The following is a 9325-nucleotide window of genomic DNA, read 5'->3' as shown; positions in this document are numbered from 1 at the left end:
ATGCCACACACACACCACTGTGCCGTGGGCTCCTCACTTCATCTCACACCCACAGCGATGCTCCCTGAGAGCGATGGCTATTCCCATTATGGCTAACTACCAGATTCTGGCTACAGGGCATACAGTCTGAATGTCTTTATTAGTGGAAAGAAGCCAAATCCTCAGAGACAAAGATCTTTAAAATCTTGGCTACGTCTGAATGTGTTGCCTCTGAACTTCTACATTTTTAATTTCCATCTTTCATCCATGGCCATAAGGAAGTTCTCTCTGTGGCAGGTAGAATGAACCTTGCAGTGTTTAAGGGTCCAGTGTCTAGATGGGCCCCTTTCATAGCTCCTATACAGACAGAACATCTCTAGGGAACTTCTGGGAGGGGTGGATACAACACTGCATGTTTTCTCTGAGGACAAAGGGTGTTGACTATCCAAAAGTACATTGCCTGCTTCTTGTGTATTGTGCATTCTAAAAACATAGAAGTGCTCTTCTGCCTTTGTGAAGAGGGTAAAAGCAAGAAAGTGGATGAAATGGACAAACAGCAGCCTACTTCATATTTGGATATTATATTGTCTTCAGTGAAGTGTGTCTAATGTTCTTGAGGCTTGTGAATAATGAAAAGGGTATCCCCCCATTGAGATCTGAGTAAATACACTGTAATTGGTTTAGAGTGCCTTTAATACCAGTGTTCTCATATTTTAAAACTCTTTCTCCAAGTTTCAATAACATGTTCTTGAAAGATGTACTCTCTAAGTAATTCTTTGTCCTCAGAAAGACACTCCAATCACTTTTCTAAACTGATGCTCTGGCCTCCTTCCAAAACTGATTTAGAAGTTATGGCTCACACCCCATGTCTGCGTCATCTAACCTTGGCACATCCCTGAGTCCCATGAATAGGGTTGGCAGTTGGGAGGAATGGCTATAAAAAGAGGGAGAACTGCGTATATCTAGCTCTATTGAACAAATTTTGCTTTCATGAAAATCCTAGAGAGTCAGAAAGACATTGCCATGATACCTACAGGATCTTGGTAACTCATTGGAACATTCTCAATACTGAATAAACAGTAAGGAACTTACATTACAAGGCACTTTGTACTTTTCAAAACTACTATCTAGTTCTATTAATATAAGAATCCTGGAAAATATGGAGAATAAAACTATAATTCCCAGCAGAGAGGTGAAGGTGCTGGTGTACAGAGGGAGTTATGTTCCCACTGGGCTAATTAATAGTTGTGTTCAAAAGGAAACTCAGTTCTCAGTACTGATTTGAGTTTTCTTCCCATTGTACCACACTGCCTGCTCAGAGCATTTAGCTAATGGCCCATAAGTTTCCAACCTGCCTATGACTATGCCCAGATTGTTCATGTCCTGGTCACACCAAGCACAAAGAATGTGCTTTGAGGAATGGATTTCCAGCAGATTTCAAGGAAATATGAGCTGAGATGTCAGCACAGGAAAGGCTGCCTTGGCCCTTGCATGGTAACACTCCAGAACCAGCACTCATTATTTTCATTAATTTGCAATTTCTCTCCTGGCTCTTTGGAGTGAGGGTTGCTTTGCCTACTGTGAGAAAAGGCAACTGAGCTAAATTGGGCCCTCGGCATGCACCCAGCTTTCTCAGAAGCCTGCTCTGTTTAGAGAGAGGCCTTCCATGCACATCTCCCAGGACGGCTTTTGACAGCCATGAGTATACTTGATTTCCTTTAAAACAAGTAACCTAGAAAATGAAATAACGTATATTAGATTAAGGTCTGTCCCATTTGGCTAATTCAGAAGTTAATGGAAGGTCTCTTTCGGTCATTGGTATTGGCAGAGACACATTTAGTAAACTCTCATGGGACTTTACTCTCAGGTACAGTAGCAGCTCTTACCCATAAATTAAGAATGGTGTTTAAAAGCAGTTTTTCCTCTCTAGGAGGGTGCCATGCAGGTCTCTCTGGACAAAAGCTATGCATACCAAACTCCCAAGGCAAAACAGAGAATTGGGTGTGGTGTGGTAGCTGAGAAGAATAGAAAGGAGGTGGGAAAGGGGGGAGAGAGAGGGAGGGAGGGGGGAATAAGGGAGGGAGGAAAAGAGAGAAAGAGGGAGGAGGAGGGAGGGAAAGGAAGGAAAGGAGGAAGGTGGAAGGGGGAGGGGGAGAGAGAGAGAGAGAGAGAGAGAGAGAGAGAGAGAGAGAGAGAGAATACTAATGGATACAATAAAGGCACCTAGGCACCCGCCCACTCTGTGTGAGTTTTACAGGATCTATCAGCTAATTTCTATACTTTGAGGCTTATGCAGTTTCTTATTGCACACACTCGCTTATATTAGCAACATCAGAGATAATGATGATTTGTAATTATTCTGTGAGTAAATGGTAACTTGGAAGATCATGTAAGTAAGAAAAAATTAAATGCAATCAATATCTTGTCTTTAACTCAGTCTCTATTTTTAAGAAAAAAAAATTCAGATTTAAATTCCTTCCTGGAAGCACACTGTGTAATCATTTCTGTGCTCTTCTCTCCTGTCAGCGTCTGGGAAACTATTCCACCTGCCTATCACTCTTTCAGCAGCGAGCCCCCTTCAGATAAAGAAGAAATGCAGTGGCCTTCTCACTTCTTCTTAAACGCACCCTAAGCTTTCATAGCCTGGCACGAAGGCTATGCAAAGTATGAATTACTTGTATGGGTTACTTGACTTCATAATCGTACATCTACATTTACATATAAGATCTGTATTCTTTTATTATTGTATCAATATTTTTGCCATGTTTGCTATTAGAGTAATGCTAACCTCGTAGGAAAAACTAGGCAGTATTCTTTTCTAAACTAATGCGAAGTGTTAAGTCAGGGCCTTGGAGGACCCCAGGATTTGTTTTGTTTTAGAGGTAACCCTTTTACCACCTTAACCACTTTACAAAAACAATATTTATTTTACTTTATTTTCTTGATGGTTGCAGTTTTATTATTTAAAATTATTTTCAACTTGGTTAATTTATACATTTGCAAGAATATTTTTTGTTTTGCTGAGGTTCTCACACTTATAGGCAAATAAGCTCAACAATCTCTACTTCTTTTATTCTCAGAACTTTCCTCCCAGGCTTAAGCTTTTAGAGTCTCTATTTTATTATAAATGATAAGCGTTTATAATTTAATGAAGTAATGAAATAAATGGATATACAATTTTTCTATCAAATTGCAAACATGTAATATAAATATATGATTAATTCCACCTATAAATGTATTAAGACAAAATTTTAAATAAAAAATATTTTACCGATACCTACAGATTTATTCACCACTCTTGCTATTTCTAGGTTTTACATTCTTTTATCTTTGTATTTTACTTTCATTATTTCCTTCTTCATAGTTTTAGTTTCTGAGTTTGTGGATTCAATTTCAGTTCATTTGTAGATATTCTTTCTTAAATTCCCCCCAAGGAAATGAAATATTTAAGGTTATTCCTTCCCCTTTAAATCTAGTGTTGGATGATCTTTGTGGTGATTTGAATATGCCTGGCCTAGGAAGTGACACTATTTGGAGGTATGTCATTGTTGGAGTAAATCTGGCTTTGTTGGAGGAAGTGTGTCACTGTGGGCATGGGCTTTAAGACCCTTCCTAGTTGCCTGGAAGCCAGTCTTCTCCAGTTTGCCTTTAAACAAGATATTGGATTCTCAGATCTTCCTGCACCATGCCTGTCTGGATGCTGTCATATTCCCACTTTGATGATAATAGACTGAACCTCTGAACCTGTAAGCCAGCCCCAATTAAATGTTGTCCTTATAAAACAAACACCCTCATAGAAGCAGGGGGGAGGAAGGATTGGATAGGAAATTTCCAGGAGGGGGAAACTGAGAAAGGGGATAGCATTTGAAATGTGAATAAAGAAAATATCCAATAAAAAAAAAAAAAAAAAAAAAAAAAGAGTTGCCTTGGTCATGGTGCCTGTTCACCTTAAATAAGACAATCTTCATAGGTTTTCAATGTACTATTCTCATGTTTGTTATTGCTATATATTTTGTTAATTGTGAACACTGTGGTCTTCTTGCCTTTTGAAGTATACATTCATTACAAGAAGCTATGTTTTCCATGTCTGTTTCATATGTATATGCAGTTCTCTGGAAGTTTCTAGTTCTGCCTATACCACTATGATTTTCTAGAACTTTTGTAGAGCACAGAAACTAAGAAATTACAGACTGAAGACGGTACACTGAAGACAATTTTTAAAATGAAAATTCCCAATGAAAACCCCCAAATTCATTTATATTTTTATTTGAATTACCTTACCTGTCAATTTAACACAGTCCAAATTGAGGAAAGACTAGAAAGGAGAACTGCTTAGATTCGATAGGCCTGCGTGCATGTCTGTAGGGAGCTGTCTTGATTTTTAATTATACAGAAGGGCCTAGTGCATCGTAGGAAGCACCACCACTATGGAGGTAGACCTGAGCTGTGTGAAAAAGCTAGCCAGGCACAAATGGGCACATGACTGAGACAGCAAGAAGTGGTCTTCCCTAGTTTCTGCTTCCAGATTCCTGAAGACTTCCCTGCCCTGACTTCTCAAGGGTGAATTGAGAGCCTTTCCTCCCTTAAGCTGTTCTTGGTCACAGTGTTTATCACAGCAAAATCAGTCAATCAAACAAACAAACCCCCAAACAGTATTGTTTTAGTAAAGAAGAGAGGAAGAGAAAGATGATTTTAAGTACAGGAACTGAGAACATTTGCAATCTAGTAGGAAACAATATTTAATGGTTTCTCTTTCCTCTGTCCAATATTTGGATAGATATTGTAAATTCTGCTTTGAATTAAGAATACCAAAAAAAGGGAGGGGGGTGAATCCTTATGTGGTTTCTCTAACTTCCCTGTTGGCCTTTGTTCCCCTGTGCTTTTTGTCACTCTTTTTTTATTTTCTGTGTCAATTTCTCTTTCCCTCCTACAGACAAACAGCCAGCCACACTTCAGTGAACAGAGGCTGACATGTTTTGCTGCCTGTGGGTGGAATTTACCTAAAGGAACTAGCTGCTTCCACACGCCTCTTACTATTAACCGGCTACTGCTCTAGTCAAAAGCAGTTTCTGTCTTTAGATTAATGGATACATGTGGCTATGGAGTGCTCTATCACAAGCCTTGGATTATTTTGGTTATGAATTAGGAATAAACAAGAACAGAGAAAATCTGAATGAGGAAAAGTGAGAAATAGCAAGGGAAATGTACTAATGCAATCTGTCCACTGAGCTAAAGGAGAGGGAGATGAGGGAGATTTTAAGGCAAGCCTTCCCAGATACCACCTTCCAGAAGATGTCACTTCTACTAGCCATGCTTGCTATAAAGTTCTAAAACTTGCACCTGTGCTTTTTTTCATGCAAATCATTTCTTGATAGTAACTACAATCCCCTGAAGGACAATTACCCAGCTATCTAGTGGCTTTGCAGACGTGAATTGGGGGGCTGAGGATTTCACCTAGACACTTTATTAGAACTTGAAAATTCCTGTCACACAATTTTTTGCATAGTGCTCTGATTTTTAAAATTTATGTATATATTCTACTAATCATTTTAACTTGTATCATCTTTATAGACTTAGGGAATGTATCGTCTTCCCAAATTTCTCCCATGAAATCATGACAGCCTCTTGTACTTCCAACGCATCAACAATATATGTTTTCTTCCTTCTCTTGTTGACCAGAAGAGGAGCAGACAATCTAAAAACTGAAATAGCCAAAACTCAAAACAAAATATGCCCTAAGTTATATAATAATTGGAGAGCCTGGTGTGTGTCTGCCTTCCCAACTTTCCCCAGTCATTTTTATTGTGATATAAAACAAATTCATTTCGTGGGATTTCTAACATCTCCTGGCTCTGTGTTGTTCTTCTGTGTTTGTGCATAGTTAATAGATAGGAGTCAAATTCCCAGGGAAGCATATTATCTGAAAGTTACAATCATATGCTACTATGTTTAATTTTTTTCTAAATTTCCCTCATCCTCTTTGTCGATACCTATTTTTAAAGTCATTCTTGCCTTCCAGCTGTCCAAATTGTCTTCTCATTTTTCTCTTAAAAACTGACTTAAAGCAGGAGGTCAATATCTCGGCCATCATTAATTTCACACCCTCCTCTTATCATTTATTCCCCGGTCCTTTTACTCCTGAGGATCACTTTTTTCCTTGATACATTTATAAAAGACTTCCTTACTCCATTTAACCTCTTTTGCTAGCAATATCTTATTTCTCACACTTGTGCTTCTTATCTTCCCCCCCCCAACTTTAACTTGTTACATCTATTTTTATAAAGATCCTGCCTTCTTCAGTACCAGGACAACTGTTCTGTTGGATGTGGATCTTGAACAGCCATTGGGGATAAGAGACTGTAATTTTATAAAACTCTTGGAGGAAGAGGCACTGTGCCCCTGCGTTTGGCCTGGTTTCTTCCTTCCACGCTGGAAATGGAGCTTTTGTGCTTTAATTATGTTCTTGGACTATTTCTCTCCTTTAACAGTTATAAAAATTAATACACATTCGCATTGCATTGTCTGTCTTAGATTTCCCTCCAATGTGCTTTACAATGAAGAACAGGGCCTTGTAATGTAGTTATCAATGATCACATTTCTACATAGGCAATAGAAAGAATGAAAATGATTTATTCTAATAGGGTAAAAATATTTGCATACTGCTGAATGATTTGCATGCTGGCAGATCTCAGAAACATGTTTCAAAGATTTTCCCACACTTCTTAATGGTGTCCTATTCTGTCCTTTGAAACTGCCCTGTCTTCTCTCTGGACATTCTCTCTCACTGGAGTAGAAGACTCAATAAAATACACAGGTATTGCCAAGTGGATGCCGCTCTGTGAACTGGTGTCCTCTATAGCATAACTCATCATGTCCTCTGTGCTTTCAGGACTGGTAACAATGTTGGCTCCCATAATATCTGAATGAGTTCCTTTATAAATAATTTTCTGGGTGATTGATCTATCCTCTAGCTCTTTTCCTCACACCCCTCTTCCCCTCAAAAGGTAACAGATGGGATTCCATCATCATAACCAGATGTTGCAGAGGAAGTACCAGGAGTCCCAAAGTGCTCTGTCTAGTCCATCCTTCCTATAAACTGTCCTTGGTGTTTCTAGAAAACACTTAACCTCCCCAAGCCTCTATTGCAGTGTCTGTAACTTGGAAAGGAAAATGCCTTCCTGAGGTTCAAGGTGATTAGTGAAGACAAACTCAAAAATGTTCACTTACACAAAATCCTTTTATACCTGGATGATTGATTGGGTCCTCCTTGCCAACTTCCCAAAACCAAACTACATATAAATTATTCTCTGGTCATCTACCTCTCTTATTAGAGTGTTTTTAATACAAATAAACTGTTATACATACATCTGAGTCAGTTACTGTGTGAGAAACAGCTAGCTCATGGTGAATCTTCAGACGTTAAACAAAAGGATAGTTTTAGCCACTTGTGCCTCCTTTAAACCAATTCTCATTAGCAGCCACATTCAGCACTTTTGTTTAGAAGAGTAGGCAAGACCCAAGGGAAAACTGAGTGGGGCTCTTTGATATTTGATGGAATTTTACTTGTTGAAGTAAGGTGTCAGGCTTGCTGGTGGATCTGGAAAGCATTTTGGAAGGAAGAGGGAGACAAATGTAAATCTTTAAAATCCAATCATAAGCAAAGGCTCCTTAGTTCAACATATAAATATAAACACTAAATCAAGTCAGATGCTTATACATTTTTTTAATCCCATCAAAAACCATTTTGTTTTGACAGCCTGGTAATGTAAGTAGAAACAAGGACAGTCAAAAGAGCCAGTCTCTCCGCCTGCTTACTACCTGTAAGTCTTGTCTTTCCTGGGTATAAATAGAAAAAAATGTATGTTTATGTAAGGGGGAACACTGATTTACTAGAACTGATTGCTTCATAGTCTAATTACTTTTCAACTGGCTGTTCCAAATTAAGATGTCATTGATGGCTTTTGGTGATATATTTCATTTTAAGCAAATTTATTCTACAGTAGAGTACATCATAATGGGAAGCAGACTTCCGACTCTTCCCTTTTCTTTGTAGCCTGATATCTTGACAAGTAAATTAAATTTAGCAGTTAAAATGCTTCCATTAGTAATTTTATTAAGTTAATTAAAGAATCTCTTTCTGAATTTTAACTACCTTCCTTTCAGAACACTGTTGATTTCTTTCTTTCTTTTTTAATTTCATGTATTTAAAGACTATGATATGTCACAGGACCAATCAAGAGTTCCTTCAGTATTGCATTCCTGTGGCCAAGATGCTACCAACCACATCAAGCACTGAGCACAGCTCTGAAGATCTCAAAGGAAGTTAGTCTACTTCCCCTGGCAGACCTTGGGCTTCTACATATGTAAAAGCAGAATTAAGATAAGGGGTGGTGGGATCAAGAAGAATATGCTTGCTCCCCAGGCTCCCTGTACGCTCACAGTAGGGTATAATTGTTAATCAATACCACCTTCCTCCTCCCCCCTGCCCACCACCTGCAGGGGGGCTTCAAATGGCTCAAGTGGGGTTTAGTTGAAAGAGAAAAGCTCCAACTCCTTTCCTTATGTAGGGTTCATGCTGTCCTCAGCAAGACTGAACTGGGGGCATACATGCTAAGTACATTCTAAGCTCTCCCTAGAGTGGCTTTTTCAGATAACCTGAGAACTGTAAGACACATTAACTGATAATTAGTTTCTTCATGGGCCAGTACCTGCTTTTTATGGAAGAGGTTTTGTTATTGTTGTTGTTGTTGTTTTTTGTTTTGTTTTTTTGTTTTGTTTTTGTTTTTGTTTTTTTGTTTTTTCGAGACAGGGTCTCTCTGTATAGCCCTGGCTATTCTGAAATTCACTCTGTAGACCAGGCTGGCCTCGAACTCAGAAATCTGCCTTCCTCTGCCTCCTGAGTGCTGGGATTAAAGGCATGAGCCACCATTGCCTGGCTGTGAGAGAGTTTCTTAAACCTAGGAGTTTCATAAATAATATTTTAGAAATAGAAGAAAGCATGGAAGAATATTTTATCTTTTCATTTTAGAGATTAAAACTAACAAACACACTGAGTGTCAGAACTAACAATGTCACAACCACCAAAAAACAACAACAGCAACTACAATGATGGTTGTTCCCCATTATGAAGTTTTCCATTCCTTATCTAATGAAAAACCCTACAAGGGAGATCCTGCTAAAGTCTTAATGTTGTAGAGCTGCAGTCAACACCTAAAGGACAGGTGATCCATGCAGAACCCAGGACTTCATTGCTCTGTGCTTGGGTGAATACTACCTCCCATAGGTGAGGTCCTAAGTAGCCAGTGTTTCCTTCTCAAGCGCTCACTCTCAGAGATCTGAACTTTAC

This window comes from Mus pahari, chromosome 13, assembly GCF_900095145.1.
Source record: "Mus pahari chromosome 13, PAHARI_EIJ_v1.1, whole genome shotgun sequence".
NCBI lineage: Eukaryota > Metazoa > Chordata > Mammalia > Rodentia > Muridae > Mus > Mus pahari.
This window is presented reverse-complemented; position numbering follows the sequence as displayed.